This window comes from Rhea americana, unplaced genomic scaffold (genome assembly GCF_003343005.1).
Source record: "Rhea americana isolate MKP2758 unplaced genomic scaffold, rheAme1 scaffold_178, whole genome shotgun sequence".
Classification (NCBI taxonomy): Eukaryota; Metazoa; Chordata; class Aves; order Rheiformes; family Rheidae; genus Rhea; species Rhea americana.
The window spans coordinates 106,909-107,404 of record NW_028185905.1 but is presented as its reverse complement, the minus strand read 5'-3'; positions in this window follow the sequence as shown (position 1 = coordinate 107,404).

Genomic DNA, 496 nt, shown 5'->3' with positions numbered 1-496 from the left:
CCGCCGCCGCCGCCGGAAGCGAACGCGGAAGCGCCGCGGCGCAGCGCGCCCGCCGCCCCCGGGAAACGGCGGCGGCGCAGAGGCGTTCCGGGGCTCCCCGCTGCCCTCCCGGCCCGTGCGGGRCGGGACCCGGCTCCCCAGCGGGGGCGGCCGGCCCGGGGGGTGSCGGGGCTCCGGCCTTTCGCTTATGCGAATAAACGGCGTGGCGAGTAAAGCGATACGCTAACCGCCCTGCCGCCCAACACGTGCCGTCGTTTTGGAGGGGGTACGGTATCGGCCCTATTAATAGTTAATTTAAAATCGTGCAACGAGAGCCGCGGCGCTTTGTGGAAAGTTTCGTACGAGCRGGGCCGTGCATTATGCATGGGAGCGATGGCCCAGCTGGGCTGGCGGCAACGGCCGAAAGGAGGCCGGAGGAGACGGGAGCGGTGCGAGTCAGGACACGGTCAGCTCGGAGCTGTTCAGTCAGCGAGGATCAACTTTTAACAGCCACAGA